Source organism: Physeter macrocephalus, chromosome 9 (genome assembly GCF_002837175.3).
Source record: "Physeter macrocephalus isolate SW-GA chromosome 9, ASM283717v5, whole genome shotgun sequence".
NCBI classification, from domain to species: Eukaryota; Metazoa; Chordata; class Mammalia; order Artiodactyla; family Physeteridae; genus Physeter; species Physeter macrocephalus.
In genome coordinates this window covers 45,492,666-45,513,654 of record NC_041222.1, presented here as the reverse complement: position 1 = coordinate 45,513,654, position 20,989 = coordinate 45,492,666, and the positions used below count along the sequence as shown (strand labels likewise).

Genomic DNA, 20,989 nt, shown 5'->3' with positions numbered 1-20,989 from the left:
GAGGCCACAACAGGGAGAGGCCCGCGTACCGCAAAAAAGGGGAAAAAAAAAAAAAAAAAAAATATATATATATATATATATATATATATTTGTCAAAGCTTGGAGCTGAAGCTGGGAAGGAAAGTCCATTGAGATTTTTTTTTAAACCATAACTGGACTCGCCAGGGTTTTGGCTAAGAGTCAAAATGAGGAACCTAAGTACAACCAAATCAAGGTCCTCAGGATGGGAATAAACTGATGAAAGAAATATTAATGTTCAGTGAGACAGATTTTTTAAAAACGTAGCTGACTTTCTATTAAAATATGGCACTTACTACATGATGAAAACCTATGTAGCAATTAAAGTCATGTATACATTGTGATAAAAATTTGTATGTGCATAGAAGAAAATGCACCAAAATATCAACTAACAATGGTTATCCCTAGGAGGTAAAATTATGGGTGATTTTTATTTATTTTTATTTTAAATAACAATTTACTAATGAATGTTTAAATAATAAATTTTAGAGTTCATTTTAAATACTTAATTATTTAATAATGTTTAAATAATTAATGTTTATTGACAAAAAAATGTTTTTTAAAAATAATAATTACTTAATGTAGCTTAAACACTTCAGTGACAAGGCCTGCGGGGGAGGAGGGAGAGGAGGGTAATGCATGTGAAATGAGGTGTGGAAAATTCAGGATGATTCTGGGTGCTAGAAGAGGCTTGAACAGAGACCTACCTCTTAAATGTCAGTGAAAGCGAACACCTTGTTTTCAAGTAAGAAATTCCACTTTGACCTGGCAGGGTGATTATACTTTTTGCTTTGATATGATTAAAAGACAAAAAAAAACAAACTAACAAGCAAAAATACCTAAACAACAACTCTAAGGGATGAAAAGGCAGCAAGTGTCACATTCTCTGAAAAGGCTCTTGGATGGGGGAAGGCCAGTGACCATGGTGCTGGGAGGTGGGGAGATAGGGGCTTTCCCAAAACGCTGTCTCTAAAAATTATAGGTGAAAACGACTCTAACCCTTTTCCTCCCTGGAGTCAAGACAAAAATAAGAGTCCTATGTAGTTGTCTTACATAAGTAACCCAATCTACATTGAGGTTTTAATAATTCTATCGAGATTTATTGGTGGTATGGCTTCTTTTCTGTTGAAATCAAAATACATTAAAAATTCCTTCGTGACATACCTAAAAAAGTAAACAATGAACTTTAGGAACAGCAGAGTTTTAGGTGATTTTTATTTTGGGCTTTTGCTCATCTGTAGCTCCTGCTTTTTAATTGCATTTTACTACGAGCATGTGTTGTTTAACAACAAAAAGAAAGGATAACACTCAATAGGATCAAAATTAAGTGAAACAAAGCATGTGTGAAAAGAGAATGGACTACAAGAAAATATAGCCACTATTCCTAGTGGTTGTCTTTGGGACAGGTTATAAGTGATGGGTAAGTTTCCACTTCTTTGTATTCTGGATATTCTCCAAACTTCCTAAAATGGGCATGGAAAAACAATAAATATAGCATGATCCCACTTTGTAAAAAATGAAATTGCCTACCTATATAATATCTAGTTTTTGCAGGGAAATGTTTAGTAGTATATATACTAGCACCGTGATTTTTATTTTTTTGTGTGGGGTGGTGGGAAGCTGCATTAGAAATGAGAGAGGAAGGAAAGCTTTTTTTTGTTGGCATCAATATACTGTTTGATTCTTTGTGCTACAAATGTGTATTACGTTACTAATTTAGACAAAAACAAAAGAAGTTAGAAAACTGCACGAGAAAATCTCGACAAGCCCAGGTTGTCTTGCTAGCTTCTTTGCATCCTTTCATGTATGTGTTGTTCATGACCTAGAGAGGATGTTTCTCCCATTGTAGAGTTCCACTGTTCAGCTCTGGCTCTCACTGAGGTTCTTAGCCCTTTAAACGATTTCAAATGCATTCTAAAGAAATAAATATTTTTCTATGGAATCCTCCCCACTTTTGCAGTGTATTTGAAAATCAGGGAGCCAGGAAGAGTTACTTTGAAAACTCAGATTTCTCTTCAATTTATATCATACAGGAAGTGATAGGACCTATTAATATTAAAAAGCTGTCCATATGGCTTGCATTTTTGCTTTTGGAAACTAAAGTGATGGGTGAATAGCACTGTTTATCTCAGTTAGCCGTGTCTTCATGTGTCCCACATGCAGAGCAGAACCAAAATCTACAGAGGTCGGTAATTTTATAATCCAAGCTCTAGCAAATTCTGCCTAGCATTTTCATTTATTGGCTTTCAAACATGAGAATTCTGTCCTTTAAGCCACTGAGGGAATGGGGTTCACAGCATTGCTTTGATAGAGTTGTAATGTTCAGTTGCACAGATTGGGCACAGCACATATGTGTCACGCACCTGCAGGGGCATATTAACCCCAAGGGGATGCTGGCCTCTAGCTTACACAATGGCTGGACATGGGTTACCAGCAGCCCTGAGTGTCAGCAGCCGGCCAGGGGCTGGCAGGCACCCAGATTACCTATAATTGGTAAGGAAATCACTCTGTCTTCATCACTTCATACAACTGTTTTGCTCATATTTTAGTCTCTTTCTCCTACCCACGATTCCTGTTATTGATCAAGTTGCACCTTCCACACGCCTTACAAAAAACAAAGAAAGAAGATATATAGGAGTACCTCGGAATGTGACCTTATTTGCACATAGGGTCTTTTAGAGGTAATTAAGTTAAAAAGAGGTCATTGGGTGGCCCCTATGGAAACAGAAATTTGGACACAGGGAAGAAGGTATAAAGACACAAGAACACCATCTACAAGCCAAGGAATGCTGGAGGCTACCAGAAGCTAGGAGAGAGGCCTGGAACAGATCCTTCCCTGACAGCCCTCAGGAAGAACCAATGCCGCCGAGACCTTGGTTCCAGACTTCTTGCCTCCAGAGCCATCAACAGTAAGTTTCTATTGTTTAAGCCACACAGTTTGTGGTGCTTTGTTTCGGCAGCTCTAGAAAATGAATAAACGCCCCGCCCGCGCCCCAAGCTCCCCATTCTCTCTCTCCATGGCTTTTTCCTGTCTTCCCTTCTCTCACTTTCTTGTCCCAGGAAACCCATCTTTATGTCACTTCTCTGCTTTGGTTGCATTGGCTGGTCAAACGTGTGGTCAGTGTGTTCAATGAAATAAGCCAGACCCCAAGAAATCGTGAAAGAAGAGAAATGCCTGTTCGAAGGACCCAGTGTTAGTCATTGTTTTTGGATAATTTACACTTCGGGCATTACCAGTGCCAGCATGTCTGCTCCATTTCTTAAATTTCGACTCCATGTAGTATCTAGTGCACACCCGAAGTTACACCTGCTCGAATACCTCCTAAATAAGAACCAGGAGCACACAGAATGTCTTCAAATAGAATTGAATTCTGTACTCCATACATATTATCAATTACTGTCCATCGTCTATGATAATCAAGCACCTCTGAGCTGTTTGTTTTACTTTCTGCTCATTTAATAATTAAATAGATTTTTTTCATGACTACAGGGATTGATTTTTGTCTTGGCAGTCATAACTCTGGATGAGCTTGCTTTGATGTAGAAACCTGTCAAGAATATAGATGAAAGAAACGAAAGCAACCTATCCAGGCAACCTAGAAAATAGCACTTTCCAAGAAGTACTGTGTCCTGAGTTACCAACCTTGGATCTTAGAAGCTGAATTCCCAGCCAGATTAGACTATAGTATTCCAGTGACCCAGATGATAAACTTAAACTTGTTTTCTTTGGGGGGCAAGAGGAAGGAACATCAGTGGGCTGTTTTCTCTGAAAATTATGTACAGTTGACCCCTGAACAATGCAAGGGGTGTAGGGGTGCCCACCACCTTCCGTGCAGTTGAAAATATGCCTACAGTTTATTGTGGATCCTCCCAAACTGAGGTTCTTCCATATCATGGTTCTGTATCTATGGATTCAACCAACCACAGGTGGGGTAGTGCTGTATTTACTTTTGAAAAAGATCCACGTACAAGTGGACCAGTGCAGTTCAAATGCATTTCAAGGGTCAGCTGTATAACGTCCTAACATCCTACAATTTGTTCGGTCTTCACTCTGAAGGTCATTTATGTTCAGTTCTCAAAGGTTTTGTAAGGATTTGAGACATTTCAGGCCAGGTCCCTCCTACACACAGCACTGGCATGTATAGATCTAGTGTCTGTCATTAAAAACTACCTCAGAGCTTCTTGCCAAGTGCCATTCATACGATGGTACTGTTAAAACGGGCAGTGACTTCGTATCACCATTACTGGTACATGAACAATTTTTTTTTTTTTTTTTTGTGGTACGCGGGCCTCTCACTGTCGTGGCCTCTCCCGTTGCGGAGCACAGGCTCCGGACGCGCAGGCTCAGCGGCCATGGCTCACGGGCCCAGCCGCTCCGCGGCATATGGGATCTTCCCGGACTGGGGCACGAACCCGCGTCTCCTGCATCGGCAGGTGGACTCTCAACCACTGCGCCACCAGGGAAGCCCCATGAACAATTTTTAAATGCACTCTTGAGATTGTGAATTCTACTCCCCAAGTCCCCCCCGGATTGTTGCACAAACTGCAGGGCTCTGTTGCTTCCTTGCCACTGAACACCACTACAGACAGGGTCTGTTGAATCAGACAGACCTGGGCTCTGGGTCATGGTCTCCTAGTTACTTAACCTCTCTGAGCCCCAGTTTCCTCTTCTGTGTGTAACTGAGGAGGCTGGGGAACGCTCTACAGATCTACACTGCCTTCTGAAGGGGGCGGATCAAGGTAAGAGTAAGACCTTCAACTCAGGGCTTCTGTAGGTCCTTTGTACTGCTGCAGAAATCAGTGGCTGTTTTGTGTGGATTTTTTTTTTTTTTTTGTATGTAGTGGTTCTATAAGGGTTGCTCCCAGACCAGGGGCATCAATGTCATTTGAGAACTTGGAAGAAAGCCAACTTCTCACCCATACCTACAGGCTCAAAACCCAGCAAGCTATGTCATAAGGTCCCTAGGTGACTCTGATCATGCCCCTAGCATGCTCCAATTTGAGAACCACTGGTGTAGGTAAAGGAAGGCCTGGAACTGAGTTTAGATGTAGGGGCTTGTGAGAACTAATGACTGCTCTACATAATAAAGAGGAAGCTGGAGCTCCCCAGTACAGTCTGGGAAGTGGGTATAAGAGGAATGGAGCCAGCAGGATGGTGGGAGGCCTAGATGGTGACAGGTTGCATGAGGTCACATGGGCAGTGAGAAAGCCCCAGCCGTGTGGTGGCTGAAAGGACCTTGAGAACAGGCCTGCCTAATACATGATTTGGCTCATGTGCTGTATAGTGTGATTTTTGTACCTTCTGCCCCATGCCTACAAATATTTAAATCTTTCTCCTGCATGCAATAACTTTGCATGAGTGGGATCTTGTTTTAGGAAGGGAGGGATGGCAGTTTGGATATACACCAAGGTGAGGTTAAGAAATCAGTGGATTGCAGGAAATTAAAGCCAGAGATGACTATACTCTAGAGCAGAGCTTCTCAACCTCAGCATAACTGATATCTTAGACTAGATAATTCTTTGTTGTATGGGCTTCTATCAACTGTAGAACTTTTAGTGGTATCCCTGGCCTCTAGCCACGAGATGCCAATAATACACACATCCCAAATTTTGGCCACCAAAAACGTCCTCACCCATTGCCAGAACAGGGAAAAATAACCCCCTTTGAGAACCACTGCTCTGGAATCTTCTAGGGGGACACTGGATTTTCTTAAGGGCATGTAATAAGTGAGGTAATTAGGGTTATGGTGAGTACATTTTCTCTGAATCAGAAGCGACCAGGTTATCCTAGCTGACATCTGTGGTGGTAACATCTCTCTTACAGAGCAGCGTGAAAACTAAGTGAGAGTATTTGTAAAGTGCTGGCAGAGTAGTTGGTCCCTGATAGACATACTGCCTCTTGCTTTTTCCATTTCTAGAATAAACATTCTTAGTAGACCATGACCCATGATGGTCCCAGAGGTCTCTACCCTGTTCTCTGAGAGTATTTGCAAGCTCACAGGTTAACTTACTTCAGTTTTATAGATGCTGACAGAAGCCATGAAACCACCGGCTCAGAGACAAAGGACCATTTATGACTCACAGAAATAGCAGTAGCCAGAGCATCAGCATTTTCTTGAGCTGGTTTTCCAATCCCAGTTCTTACACAGTGGCACTAAGGGGGCAGATGATGCATGCACACCCAGGTTTGCCTTACAAGAGAGTAACTCTGAGCTTAGGGAAACTGAATCTTTTGTGTTAGACTGTGAGCATGTCTGCCCTTTGCTCTAGGGGTAGATGCTCTGTCTTTTAAGGCTGTTCATTATACAGACAGGTATCCTTGAGAAGATAGTCTCGAACGGAGGCAATCTGTTGTGTGCCTCTGCTCACAAGTTGTGCAGAAACATAAGAGATTGGCTCCCAATATTACTATTCTGTAAGCTCTTTTGGGAGTAGGACCATATTTATTCATCTTTGCAACTAACCCTGGTACCCAGGAGGTCATCAGTAAGCACTTTTGGGATTATATAATAAAAGTTCCTAACAAAAGTGTGTGGCATGAGTTTAAGGAGTTATATTTGGCCCAATTCGACATTCTACCCATCTGAGAGTTCTATTAGTTTTCAACTGCTGCTGTAACGAATTACCACAAACAGTGGCTTAAAACAACAGAAATTTGGAGGTCACAAGTCTGAAATGGGTCTTATTTGGGCTAACATTAAGGTGAGGGCAGAGCTGCATTTCTTTTGCAGGCTACAGAGGAGAATCCTTTTCTTGCCTTTTCCAGCTTCTAGAGGTCTATATTCCTTGGTTTGTGGCCCTTTCTGCCATTGTTAGAGCCATAGCATCTTCCAGTCTTTCTCTGGCTCTGACCTTCCCCTGCCCTCCCTCTTTCTCTAATAAGGACCCTTTTGTTCCATTGAGAACACCTGGAGAATCCAAGATAATATCCCTACCTCAAGATCCTTAGCTCAATTACAGTTGCAAAGTCCTTTTTGCCATGGCAAGGTAACATCTCCACAGTTTCTTGGAATTAGGATGTGAAAAATCTATCTACCCTTTTGTAAACAAAATCAGGCTTCTATCCCTTCAATAAGACTTCCCTGAGGTATAAAACATAGTCATTCTTGTTTGGGAAATCAGGAATGAACTTTTTCCTTCACACTATTTTTTCCTCTTATAATTTACATTTGGAACACAGTTAAAAATATTTTTTACCAGTCCTCTGTTTAGCACCAAAAGTACATTAAGGAAAAAGTGCTTCCAAGAAATAGTAGGCAGCACACCATGTCTACTTTTGATTTTTCCATGTTATCTGTAGAGGAGATTATGTATATTTCCTATTGTTTTATAAATTCCTTTCCTAGTAGATAATTTTCATCAATAGCAGCAAGAACTTCTGTCAAGTCTTGGTAAAAGTGGTTGAACATGTCTTAAAGATCCTATTATATGAGAGGAAAAGAAAATTCTTGAGCATTGAAAATGTGCTAGGAGCTCTACTAAGCACCTAACCTGACCATCTCCGGTAATTCTCAGAAAAATCTATTAGGTTGGTACTATCATGACCCTAGTTTTACGGGTACACATTATCTGTGTTGCCCAAGCCCCAGTACCTGTGAGTAAGGCACAAATCACATTCAAGCTTTCTGATTCCAGAGACATAAAGCTCAACACCTAAGCTATACTTCTTTCTTGGGTCTGAATCCTTCTTTTCTGTGAACTATGACATACATACCCCCCAAATGCATAAACACATAATCATAAAGCAAACACCCCTGTAGCCATCACTTAGAAGAGGGGTTGGCAAATATGGCCCATGGGCCAAATCCATTCTGCTGTCTTTTTTTTTTTTTTTTTTTTTTTGGTAAATCCTTTTATTTTTTGGTAAAGTCATATTAGAACACACCTATGCCCATTCCTTCACGTATTGTCTACATCTACTACTTTCAGGTTATAACGGCAGAGTTGAGTAGCTGTGACAGAAACCGTATGGCCCACAAAGCCTAAACTAATTACTGTCTAGTCCTTCACAGAAAAAGTTTGCTGACCCCTGACCTAGATCAAGCAGAAGAGCATTGCCAGCACTCTGGAAGATTCCTATATGCCTTTCCCCACTCATAACCTTGTCAGTAATCACTATCCTGTTTTTTGTGATAATGATTTTTTAATTAATATGTTTAGAACCTAAATATTGCTAAACTGTATATTTCAGTTTTGCTGTTTTGGGGAACTTCTTAAGAATAGAGTCATACCATAGGACTTTGTCCATTTTGTTTCCCTTGCTCAACATTAGATGTGTGAGATTAATCCATGTTGTTACATTTAGCTGTAGTTTGTTCATTATCATCAAATTGTACTCTATCCTATGGGTATAACACCACTTATTTATTCCTTCTACTATTTATGAAAATTTGGACTATTGCAATATCATGACTCATGCTGCTATGGATATTCTTTTCCATGTCTCCTGGTGCACATGTACATGAGTTTCTGCTGGTAGGTATCTAGGAGTAGATTTTCTGGGTCATAACATATGTGTTAACTTCATATTCTGATATGAATATGGATACAAGTAGTATTCTGGATACTAATCCTTTGTAAGTTATATGTAACATAAATAGCTTCTCGCACTCTATGACTTTTCTTTTCACTCTATTTATGTTGTCTTTTAATGGACAGAAGTCCTAGATTTTTAATGTAGTCAAGTTTATCAATCTCTTTGGTTAAAGCTTTTTGGTCTTAAGAAATTTTTCCCCATATTTAAGTTACTCTCCTTCATTACCTTCTTAAAGCTTTATAGTTTGCCCCTTACGTGAGGTCTTTAATTCAACTAGAATTCACTGGTGAATTCTAGTTGAATGGTGTGACCTCGGGGTCAATACTTTTTCCCATATTACTACCCATTTGTCCCAACACCATTGACCGCATGTACTTTCTGCTCTTCCTCAGGGCCTCTCTTTCATATACACAGTGGCCATTTATGCATTGATGTGTGTTCTAGGTCACCTTTGCTGTCTCACTGGCATATTTGTGTATCTCCACACCAATGTTATACTGTCTTTATTATAAAAGAAGCTGTGAAAATTGGTAGAACAGTTCTTCCCACCTTGCTCTTCTTCAAGAGCATGTGTGGCTATTTTTGGCCATTTGTACTAGTGTATAAATTTTAGAATTAACTTGTCAAGTTCCACAGGTCCTACTGAATCTATAACTCAGCTGGGGAGATGTTACAATTTTTACAACATTGAGACTTTTATTTTTGTTTTTACTTTTTTTTTTTTAACTTTTTATTTTATATTGTAATATAGTTGATGAACAATGTTGTGTTAGTTTCAGGTGTACAACAAAGGGATTCACTTATACATATGCATGTGTCTATTCTTTTTCACATTCTTTTCCTGATTAGGTAGTTACATAATATTGAGCAGAGTTCTCTGTGCTACACAGTCATACTGAGTGAAGTCAGTCAGACAGAGAAAGAGAAATATCTTATGTTTATATGTGGAATCTTAAAAAATATAGATACAAATGAACTTATTTACAAAACAGACTCACAGACTTAGAGAATGAATTTATGGTTACTAGAGGGGGAAGGGTCAGTTGGGAAGGATAGTTAGAGAGTTTGGGATTGACAGGTACACACTGCTATATTTAAAATAGATAACATTGAGACTTTTTAGTCCACAAACATATTCTAGCTCTGCACTTATTAGGTCATCTTTAAAATTTTTCAAAGAAGTTTAATCATTTTCTCTCTACAGGTCTTTCATATATTTTGTTAGATTTATTCCTAAGAGCTTTGTATTTTTTTAAAAAATTCTGTTTAATGCTGATACATAGGACTATAATTATTCTCTATTGCATTCTGTATCTGGAAATTTGTTGGACTCATTAATTCTAATAAATTTTTGGTGTATTTTTAATAAACAAAAATATTATGTCATCCGTGAAAAGTGGGAGTTTTATTTTCAATTGTTAATTTTTTTTCTGACTTATTGCACTGACTAGGATCTCCAGTACAATGTTGAATGGAAACAGTAATAACAGTAACTTTATCGCTTCTGATTTTAAAGGGCAAGTATTCAACATTTCACCATTAACATGACATCTGCTAAGTGGTGTTTTTATAGACACTCTTAATCTGAATCAAGTAGTTCCATTTTTACAACCAGTGTGCTAAGAAATATTTTAAATCATAAGTGATACTGCATTTTATCATAAGGTTTTTCACTGTCCATTGATATGATTGTTTTTCTCCATTAATATCTTAAGGTAGTTCATTATATTAATTGGTATTCTAAACCAATTTTCAAACTAATCTTGCATTCTTGGAATAAACCCAATTTGGTCTTAATGTATTGTCCTTTTTACCTATTCCTAGACTAAGTTTGCTAGTATTTTGTTTATGACTTCTGCACTTATATTAATGAGGGAGAGTGGCCTATAGTTTTCCTTTCTTATTACTGTCCTTATGAAGTTTTAGTAAGGGGGTTATGTTAACTCATAAAGTGAGTTGTGTGTGGCAAAGACATGCTATGTTTATACCACATCGTTTCTACATCCTCTACATATAAGACTATTTCCCAGCCTCTTTTGCAGTTACGGTGGCCAAGAGAAATATGGGTAAAAAGGACACACATTTATAGTCTAAGTCAGTTAGGAGTGGTCGTGCCTTCTCCATACTTTCTCTTGGAGGCCACGGGCATTCCAGATTATGTAATTACAAGATGGTGGAGGGACAGAGCACAGTGTTAATTACCACTATGAAAAGGGAGTATATGTCTCCTTTTTCTGTTCTCAGAATAACTTGTGTAAAATGAGTTTTCCTTTAGATTTGTGGTAGAACTCACCTATGATTTTATTTGAAGGAAGATTTATACCTTCTCATTCAATTTCATTAATGGTAGTAGGGCTGTTCAGGTTTTCCTTACATCAGTTATGATAAATTATGTTTTTAAAGGATTTGATACTTTTATCAAAATTTTCTAATTTATTCACATGAAATTGTTTCCAATATCCCCTCATTACATTTTAAAGTGTTTGCAACGTCTGTGGAATATCAATGTTTTCATTTCTTATATTCATTATTTGTGTCCCCTTTTTCCTTGACCTATCTTGCCTGAAGTTTCTCAATTTTATTAGTCTTTTCAAAAAACCAGCTTTTGACATTGTGAATTATTTTTATTTTGTGTGTGTCTCCTGTTAAGTTACTTTCTGATCTTATTTTTCTTTCTTTCTTTTTACTTTTTTTTGAATTTTTGGCTTTTATTTCTTTATATAAAAACTTATTAATTTGAAGCTTTTATTTTCTAATATAAGCATTTACAGTTATAAATTTCCAAATACTGCTATGTCTGTCCTCTTAAGACAGGAAATAAAGTCATTTACAATGTTCAGTTAAAAATGTTTCTCCTTTTTCGTGTATGCTTTGTTCTCTGACCTATAGATTATTTGGAAGTAGAGTTCTTAATCAATAAGGGTATTCTAATTATCTTTCTGCTATGGATTTCTATATTAATTCCAATGTGTCAGAGAACATGGTGTGTATCACTTCATCCTTAAAAATTTGTTGAGGCTTGCCTTGTTGTCCAGGATATGATAAATTTTTGTAAAAAGTCCATATATACTTAGAAAAGAAAGTATATTTTGCATTTATTGGTTACAGTGTTCCATATAAGTTCAATAAGTCAAATTTGTTAATCATTTCTTTTAACTCTTTTATATAATCAGAGTTTTTCAGTCTGCTTTTTCTATTAGTTCCTTAGAAAAATGTGTTAAAAATCTCCCACTGTGATTGTTAATTTGTTATGTCTTCTTGTAATTCTGTCAACTTTTGCTGTATATTTTGAAGATAAATTATTACATAAGTGTACATTTTAAAGTGTAGAATAACTTCCTGATGAATTGAACCATTTATCTTTATGAAGGATCCTATTTATCTCTAGAAATATATTTTGCCTTAAAATTTATTTAATATAGAAGTAGCATAATCAACTATATTTTAGTATTTACATATCCTTTTATTTTTTTTAACATTCCTGGTTCTGATATTTTAGGTATGTGGCTTGAGAATGACACATAGTTAGATTTTATTGCTGTTATTTTCATTTTCTATCCTGCCTACAATATTTGTCTATTAATTGGAAGATTTGATCCACTTATATTAATGTAATTAGTTACACATGTTTTAAATCTATCATTTTTTTGTGTGTGTGATTTCAGTTTTTTTTGTGTGCCTATTCTATGGTTTCTTTGTTTTAATCTCATACCATTTATTCTTTGGATTGATTTTTTTTCTCATTCCACTTTTTTCCTGCTTGCTACAATGGCAGTTGTATATTTTATTTCTCCATTTTTTTGTGCTTGCTACAAATATTAAATAACTAACATTAAAATTTGAAGTTAATACCATTATTATGCTCCCAAAATCTATGAAGAATTCTCTTCCCTCCTTCCTTATATGCTATTGTTGTCTGTATTTTACTTCTACCTTGTTTCTTTTAAAATTTATATGACAATGTCATTATTTTATTCAATCTGAGCTCTTTTAGGTATAATCATATACTTACATTTTTTTCTCTGTATTTCTTTTTATTATTTTTTGTATTTCAGACTTCCCATTTTAGATCATTTTCCTTCTGTCAGAAGATTATCTCTTAAGCAAGATCTCCCCCACAAAACAAAAACAAACGCAAAAACAAAACAAACACAAACTAATAAATAAAATATTAGCCAAAAAAATTCTCAAGGAAAGCCCTGGACTACAAAGAAGCAGTAGCAAAAACTCCACAGAGCTCAAAAATTAAGGCTGGCTACATAGAAAAGTGCAGGAGGTGTATATCACCTATATCACTCCATCCCCCAGTCAAGAGCAGCTCTGTACCAGGAAGGATTCCCTCAGAGGAATTTCACCCCACAGGGAAAAGAGCAGCAAGAGAACCCCAGCAAACCTCACCACTGTGAATGCTTGCACCCTTTGCTGCAGAAGTCTACCACAGTCTTCACCAGTGTTGATCCCAGCTGATGGAGCTGCCCTGGAGTCCCACTGACTGAATCTACTCTCTGACGCTAGAACTGTAGCTGTGGTGAGAACTGCCCTCAGGGGCCCCAGGTGCTGTTGTGCCCTGCTCTCCAGGTTTAGGACACCACAACACCTCACCATTTATAGGGTAATAGCTGCTACTGCTCTATGCCCCACATTGCCCTATGTCAAGGCTTTGTCTTACCATTACCATGGCAGCCTCTATTGCCCTGAGCCCTAACCCCCTAGATCCCAGGTTGTGGCTCTGATCCATCATTTCTGGGGTAAATAGAAACAGAATTCTCAACAGACCAATAACAAGCAAAGAGATTGAATCAGTAATCAAAAGCGTCCCAACAAACAAAAGCCCAGGGCCAGATGGTTTCACTGGTGAATTCTACTAAACACTTACAGAAGAATTAATACCAGTCCTTCTCCTCCAAAAAAACTGAAAAAGAAGAAACACTATCAGACTCATTTTACAAGGCCAGCATCACCCTGATATCAAAGCCAGGTAAGGGCACCACAAGAAAAAATTATAGACCAATATCCCTGATGAATATAGATGCAAAAAATTTTAATAAAGTAGCAAGCTGAATCTAACAGCACATTAAAAGGATCATTCACCATGATCAAGTGGGATTTATCTTTGAGATTTAAGGATGGTTTAACATATGCAAATCAATAAATGTGATACACCATATTAATAAAAAATAAAAATCATATTATCATCTCAATAGATACAGGATAAACATTTGATAAAATATAACATCTTTTCATGGTAAAAATGCTCAACAAATTGGGTATAGAAGAAATGTTCCTTGGCATATAAAGGCCATAGGTGACAAGCCCACAGCTAATATCATACTCAATGGCGAAAAGTTAATTCTTCTTTTCCTCTAAGATGAGGAACAGAAAGACAAGGATGCCGACTTTCACCATCTCTATTCAACGTAGTACTGAAAGTCCTAGCCAGAGGAATTTAGGAAGAAGAAAGGCATCCATATCAGGAAGGAAGAAGTAAAATTATCTTTGTTTGCAGATGGCATGACTTTATATGTAGAAAACCCTAAAGACTCCACCAAAAAACTCTTAGAGCTAATAAATGAATTCAGTAAAGTTGCAGGATACAAAATCGACATACAGAAATCAGTTTCATTTTTATATATTAACAATGCGCTATCTGAAAGAGAAATTCAGAAAGCAATCCCTTTTATAACAGCATCAAAATCAACAAATTTGGGCTTCCCTGGTGGCGCAGTGGTTGAGAGTCCGCCTGCCGATGCAGGGGACACGGGTTCGTGCCCCAGTCCAGGAAGATCCCACATGCCACGGAGCGGCTAGGCCCGTGAGCCATGGCCGCTGAGCCTGCGCGTCCGGAGCCTGTGCTCCGCAACGGGAGAGGCCACAACAGTGAGAGGCCCGCGTAACGCAAAAAAACCCAAAACAAACAAAAACAAACAAACAAACAAAAAAAATCAACAAATTTAACCAAGGAGGTGAAAGACTTGTACGCTGAAAAGTATAAGACATTGATGAAAGAGACTGAAGAAGTCAAATACATGGAAAAGTCTTCCACGGTCTTGGATTGAAATAATTAATATTGTAAAAATATATTGCCCAAAGTGATCTAGTATTTAGGGCAATCCTGATCAAAACTCCAATGGCATTTTTCACAGAAAAAGAAAACACTGTTTAAAAAAATTGTTTGGAACCACTAGAGATCCCAAAGAGCCAAAGCAATTCTGAGAAAGAACAACAAAACTGGAAGCATCACATTACCTGATTTAAATTATATTATATTTATATTATATTATAAAACTGTATATTATAAATTTATAATTTATAATTTATATTATAAAACTGTATTTTAAAACAATAGTAAACAAAACAGTAAGATATTGGGATAAAAACAGGCCAGTAGATCTGTGGAACAGAATAGGGAACCCACACATAAACCTATGCATATGTGGTCAGCAAAGTTTTGACTAGGATACTACAACACACGATGGGGAAAGGAATGTCTTTTCTAGATAGTTTTGGGAAAACTGGATATCCACAAAAGAATAAAATTGGACACCTTTCTTATACCGCTCACAAAAATTTGAAATTGATCAAAGATCTAAATATAAGACCCCAAACCATAAAACTCCTAGAAGGAAACATAGGGAAAAAATCCTCACATTGGTCTTGGCAATGATTTCTTGGATGAGACACCAAAAACGCAGGCAACAAAAACAAGTGGGTCTACATTAAACTACAGAGCTTCTGTACAGCAGAGGAAACAATAAATTGAAAAGTCAAACTAGAGAATGGGAGAAAATATATGCAAACCATATACTGGATAAAGGGTTAATATCTAAAATGTATAAAGAAACTCATACAATTTAATAGCCAAAAAGCAAATAATCCAATTTAAAAAGGTGCAGAGGACCTGAATAGACATTTTTCCAAAGAAGATATACAAATGGCCAATAGGTAAATAAAAAGATGCTCAAAAGCATTAATCATCAGAAAATGCAAATCAAAACCACAGTGAGATGTCACATCTGTTAGGATGACTATCATCAAAAAGCTAACAGACAACAAATGACAAAGATGTGGTAAAAAGGAAACCCTTATATACTGTTGGTGGGAACGTAAGATGGTACAGTCATATGGACAATAGTATGATACTTCTTCAAAAATTAAAAACTGAACTACCATATGATCCAGCAACCCCACTCCTGGGTGTATAGCCACAGAAAATGAAATCACTACCTTGAAGAGGTATCTGCACACCATGCTCATTGCAACATTATTCACAACAGTCAAGGTACATACACAACCTAAACATCTGTTCAATGTAGGAATGGAAAAAAAAGTCATATATATATATATATACACACACGTGCACACGCATATACATACATACACAACGGAATATTATTTAGCCATGAGAAAGAAGGAAATTCTGCCATTTTGTACAACATGGATGGACCTTGTGCACATCATGCTAAATGAGACAAGACAGACAGAGAAAGACAAATACCATATGATCTCACTTATGAATGGGATCTAAAGTCGAACTCATAAAAACAGAGACCAGAATGGTGGTTACTAGGTGCTAGAGGGTTAAATGTTGTTTAAGGGTACAAACTTACAACTAGTGGATAAATAGGTTCTGGAGATCTAATGAACAGCATTATGATTATTGTCAATATTGGATTATAAAGTTTAAAGTTTCTAAGAGACTAGATCTTAATTCTTCTCACCACAAAAAAAGAAATGATTATATGCCATGATAGAGTTGTTAGCTAATGGTGGTAATCATACTGCAACATATAAACATAACAGACCAACACGCTTTATACCTAAATGTTATGTGTCAACTGTATCTCAATAAAAATAAACTTTCTCTTAAAATTTCTTTTAGTGAGAATCTTTGAATGGTGATCTTAATTTTGTCTGTCTAAAAACATTTTTTATTACCATCACTTATTCTTCAAAGGTTTTTGTATATTGTTTACTGTTCCACGTTGGAGATATTTTCTTCCTGTTCATTAGAGATATTATTGAACTGACTTTTGGGTTCCCTTGTGGCCATTAACTGTTGCTCATTTGAAGATGACTTTTCCTTTCCCCCCGCCTACCAGCTTCTCTTCGTTTTTGGTCTTCTGCAGTTTCTCCGTGGTATACCCAAGTATGGAGCTTTTTTATGATCATTTTTGGATTTGCTGGGCTTCTTGAAAATGCAGATTGGTGCCATTGTTTGAGGAACTCCTTTACAATTAGGTCTTTTTAAAAAATAAATTTATTTATTTTTGGCTGCATTGGGTCTTCGTTGCTGTGTGCAGGCTTTCTCTAGCTGCTGCGAGCTGGGGCTACTCTTCGTTGCGGTGCACAGGCTTCTCACTGCAGTGGCTTCTCTTGTTGTGGAGCATGGGCTCTAGGAGCGCGGGCTTCAGTAGTTGTGGCACGCAGGCTCAGTAGTTGTGGCTCACGGGCTCTGGAGCGCAGGCTCAGTAGCTGTGGCGCGTGGGCTTAGTTGCTCCGCAGCATATGGGATCTTCCTGGACGAGGGCTCGAACCCGTGTCCCCTGCACTGGCAGGCAGATTCTTAAGCACTGAGCCACCAGGGAAGCCCTACAATTATGTGTTAATATTGCCCTCTCCCCATTATTCTTCTCCTGTCCTAGAAATGATGAAGCATAGGTTATACTTTCTCACTTTATCCTTCTGACTTCTTAACTCTCTTCCATATTTTTCATTTTTTATTTTCTGTACTGCAGTCTGGCAATTTTCTTTACAGCTATTTTTCAGTTCTAGTTTTTACCCATCATTTGAGGTTTTATTTTTGTATTCTATCTTTTCTTTACAGAAGGCCTATTTGTGTTTTTTTCCTAATGTGGTAGGTCCCCTTTTATAATTCAATGTTCTTTGCAGAAACTTCTAAGTTTACCTTTTATTTATTTATACACTGGTTATCAAGTAATTATGCTTACAGTGTTCTATAATTGCAACATACGAAGTCTTTAGGGGGCTGTTTCTTTCATTCGCTGGGTTTCTGATTCTCACTTATGATGCTTTATTTCCTTGGTGCTCAGTTATATTTGACTGTGTAATGTTTATTGCCCTTGAATTATTTTCTCTATGGGGATTTTTTATTTTTTTGAAGCCTAGAATAAGTGTCTTCTTTTAAAGAGACCTTGTATTTATTTACTCCTGTTTGGGGGTACTATCTGTCACCAGTCATGTAAAATAAGTTGATGACTTGAGATTCCATGGATCAACCTGCTGCAAATCGGTGCATGAATGGGGTGTGGCCACAACTTACGGACATTTTTTCCCTCTTGCTCTATCATCAAGGCATTCTCTCCTGCAACACTGCAGCAGGAGGTGGTTTACTTACGGTTCCCACTTACACCGAGAATTTTCCTTTGGGGTCCAAAAGGGATGTGGCCACCTTAACTTCTCTCCCTCTTGATTTGTGACAATATTTTTTTAAATGGCCAGAACAGTTAAATGCCTAGAGAAGTGACTTTGATGCTAAGGCTCTTAATTTTAAGTTCCATTTTCATTTAAATTGTGTTGTGGTAGTTCCTTTCAGTCATAAGAGGTGTTTCTTGTTAAAGAAATTCTAAAAATTTAAGTTGTTTTCACGTAAAGTTTTGGTCCAAGTAACTTAATTTCCCACTCTTGGAATCAGAAATCTGCGTATGTATGCATGTTTTAGAGATGTCCCGTACAGTATGGTTAGGAGACAGTCTCTGAAATGATGTGTTCTAAAATGGCCAGAGGATATTACTTTGGGGCCCCTTTGTCAGGCTTGAAGTCAAAAGGCCACCTTCTCTGTCCTCAAACACTACCTTTCAGAATGTGGCACTGTCAGGACACATGCTTTGTCCCTTTATTTTGATCAAGCTCATCAATACCATCTACACAATCCTGAAGTGAAAATGATTGTCAGATAAGTTCTAAGGACTTGAGCCTCACCGCACTCAGCTTGGGTCTTCAAATCTCTGCTAAGCAATTGATATGTTCTTGAAACTTAAGTTTATAAAGCACTTTAACCATCACCTCCTAATTTGACCTCCACGACATCCTTGGGAGCTAAGCAGGGCAGGAAGAGTTACTGCTCTTTCACAGAGGGAGTTAGCTGGGACCCTCAGATATTGGAGTGGGACCCGAGAGTCACGACTCACTCTCCTTATTGAACACTCTTCAACTATAGCGCTCAGTGTCATTGGAACTCTAACATCCAACAGTCACCAAACAATATTTTCAAAGCCGGACTGCCTAATATTCCGACGTCACTAATTGATCTGTGAGAATGAGAGTAGGCTTTCTAATACTCGACCACAGCCCATTTTCTCACAAGTTACATAAATGCCCATCCCGAAAATAAAAAACCTTCACTATTTTTATTACTGCCATGACTGCTAGTTCTACTGTTGACTACAATTTTGAGAGTTTGGATCTTTTCTTTCCTGCCTGTTTTCACCTTTTCTTTCGCCCTCTCTTGCTTCATCTTTCCCTCTCTTCTTTCTTGCATTTTTGCTGTCTGACTTTTCTCTCCTGTTTTTTCCCTCTATGGACTGCTTTCCATTTGAGTTTGGACGAAATTGAGCAGGGGAATTTAGAAGGGGGGAAGAAAGGGGGTTACATTAGTTTCACCTGAGTTGTGTTTTCCAGGCTCAGGATTTGGTGTTTGAGCAAAAAAAAAAAATAACTCAGCTGAAGCCTGTGTGAACTTAGTGTAACTCGAATATCCCCAGGCCTCAGTATGTTTATGAATAAATGACATTAACAGTTAAGTCTTCATGTTACTAACTCTAATACCACACCAAGACATAATTTCCAGCCCCATGAAAAGAGCCCCCGGCCAGTAACTTGGCAGGGCATCGAGGATTAGCCATCGCTTGACATTGTCCTCTGTCCCTGCCTATCACGTTGCCTTCCGTGGCTGCACATCCCTGTAGATAACCCTGGCTGCCATATGCTTAATCCTTAAGTCATCTCAACAATTCAGTGACTTGAAAACTAAGAAACAGCTTCCTCCCTCCGCCTCATATTCAGACGGAGCTCCACAGCAGAGCTGTTTATATCCCGACACGTTTGAGTTTAATAATACAGTCGCACTTGAGTTTATAGGCAGAAACCTCTTTGTCCCCAAGGTGGACAAACCTACAGAGTAGGTGAGTCAGAGGGGATCTTAGTACCAGCCGCCGTGCTCACCTCCCACCCAGACTCACAGATGTCTTCCTCCTCTTGGTGAATCCCCCTTTTCTGAGAGGCTTCTGAGGTCCTCCACACTTAACCCCACCCAGGGGTCTGAAGCTCAGTTTGGGACAGGCTATGATGTATTCCCAGGAGCCTCCGCAGTTCTCATGATAGTCAGAGGAGCAAGGACACAAGCAGACAGTAGAGATGAGCCCGAGTCTCCACGACTGCTGTATCTAGATCTCGAGGTAAAGCCCACGGGCGCTTTGGCTCACTCAGCTGGTTACCAATACCCATCCTTCCCTTCTTTGAAAAGGAAGTTTTAATTATATTCGAGGTGACAATGTACTCTGAAAGTCAAACGTCCCGCTCCCTTGGGGATAGGTGTGGCCACCTGACAAGTTCCAAGCCATGGAGCCTAAGCGGAAGCCGGTGTGTGTGTGTGTGTGTGTGTGTGTGTGTGTGTGTGTGTGTATTCAGGAGACTCCTTAAGGAGGAGCAGACAGCTGCTCAAGTACGTTTTGATCTTTCTCCCTTCCTCTTTGCTTTCATGGAACGGAATATGACGGCTGAGGTCCTAAAAACATGTTTGTATCATAAAGTGAACTTAAGGATCAAAGGTGGGCATGAAGTTAGGATGGTGACCCAGAAACGTAAGAAGGAACCGGATCCCCAATGACAGGGAGTAGTTATATCTGGATTGGTTACTTCCAGGTTCTTATTACCAGAGAGAAACAGAAAATAAATCTATGTGTGTACTGACTCCTGCTATTTACTGTTTTCTGTTACTATCTGCCTCTGTCTAGTTCTAGCTGATAAAGCCCCCCCGGCTGTGAGCTAGGTTTGGAGCAACTTTTCCTGGGGTCCTGTGCCAGCTTTCCCATGCTTATCTCTGTGTGCTTGAACAATTCATTCAAGCTTCTTGTGCTTAATTTTCTCACGTGAGAAACAGGATACTCAGAGCAGGTGTCTCACAGTAATAAGAGGGTCAAATAAGGTAATACTATGAAGCTCTTAGACGAGTCCTTGGAACACCGTCTTCATTAAATATTTGTTATTATTACATGTGAAAGAAAACCTGTCCCTATATTGACTGAGTTGACAAGTTCAGTGCTGTTGTATCTGCACTTTCATTTAAATGCCCAAGCTTCACTTTTCTCCTCTTGCATTTCAGAGGAGGCTGGACCTCCCAGCTGGTAAACTTTACTTCCCCTTCACTTGTAGAGAGGCGGGAGGTGTGGGTATTTGTATACACAGTTTCCCCTTGGT

The 20,989-nt window shown here is 38.5% G+C and overlaps 1 long non-coding RNA gene across 1 annotated transcript in view; it reads left to right on the top strand.

Annotated features, from left to right (window-relative positions):
* Nucleotides 1–12,693, top strand: part of LOC102980373 (uncharacterized) — a 127,523-nt gene extending 114,830 nt beyond the window's left edge. Inside the window, exons 14-15 of the long non-coding RNA XR_003681255.2 lie at nt 2,746–2,927; nt 12,610–12,693. This is a non-coding gene — a long non-coding RNA (uncharacterized lncRNA). The remainder of the gene's footprint in view (nt 1–2,745; nt 2,928–12,609) is intronic.
* Nucleotides 12,694–20,989: the final 8,296 nt, after the last annotated feature.